The following is a 1,091-nucleotide window of genomic DNA, read 5'->3' on the forward strand; positions in this document are numbered from 1 at the left end:
TGTTTTATTATTTTCTTGATGGTTTTTCAGGTTATTTCCAGATTCCTATTGCACCTGAGGACCAAGAGAAGACTACTTTCACCTGCCCCTATAGGACGTTCGCTTACAGATGGATGCCATTCGGACTGTGCAATGCACCGGCTACATTTCAGCGGTGCATGATGGCTATTTTTGAGGACATGATTAAGGAGTCTATGGAGGTATTTATGGATGACTTTTCTATTTTTGGTGCTTCTTTCTCTCTTTGTTTGGCAAATCTTGAGCACATGTTAGCTAGGTGTATTGAGACTAAATTGGTATTGAACTGGAAAAAATGTCATTTCATGGTGAGAGAGGGGATTGTGTTATGGCATAAGATCTCTCAGGCTGGGATGGAGGTGGATAGAGCTAAGATATAGGTTATATCTAAGCTACCTCCTCCTAGTTCTGTTAAGGCAGTTAGGAGTTTTCTAGGCCATGCAGGGTTTTATAGGAGATTTACTAGAGATTTTTCTAAGATTGCTAGGCCTCTTACTCAGTTGTTAGTTAAGGATGTACCTTTTGTTTTTAATGATGCATGCTTGGCTACTTTTGAGTTACTTAAGAAACTTCTGACTATAGCCCCGATCATGGTTTCCCTTGACTGTACTGAGTCACGCACATGCTGATTATGCGCTAGAAATGTACTTGGACAGAGAATTGAAAAGAAGTTCCAACCCATTTATTATGCTAGCAAGACTTTGATAGGAGCCCAAGAGCATTACACCATAACAGAGATGGAGTTGTTAGCTGTTGTTTACGCCTTCGACAAGTTTAGATCGTACCTCGTTCTCTCCAAAACCATTGTCTTCACGGATCACCTAAGATCGAGGTACTTATTCCTAAAAATGATGCGAAATCGAGATCATTCTGGTGATTCATATTGCAGGAATTTGATGTCGAGATCAAGGATAAAAGGGCACGGAGAACTGCAGCAGACCATTTATCGAGATTGAAGAATCCTCACTTGGATGCACTTGATGAGACTACCATAGAAAATCAATTCCGTGAGGAGCATTTATATGTCACTCGGTATACACTAATACTCGGTTTTGATTATGCTAACTATTGGT

The sequence above is a fragment of the Ricinus communis genome, chromosome 1, assembly GCF_019578655.1.
Source record: "Ricinus communis isolate WT05 ecotype wild-type chromosome 1, ASM1957865v1, whole genome shotgun sequence".
Taxonomy (NCBI): Eukaryota; Viridiplantae; Streptophyta; class Magnoliopsida; order Malpighiales; family Euphorbiaceae; genus Ricinus; species Ricinus communis.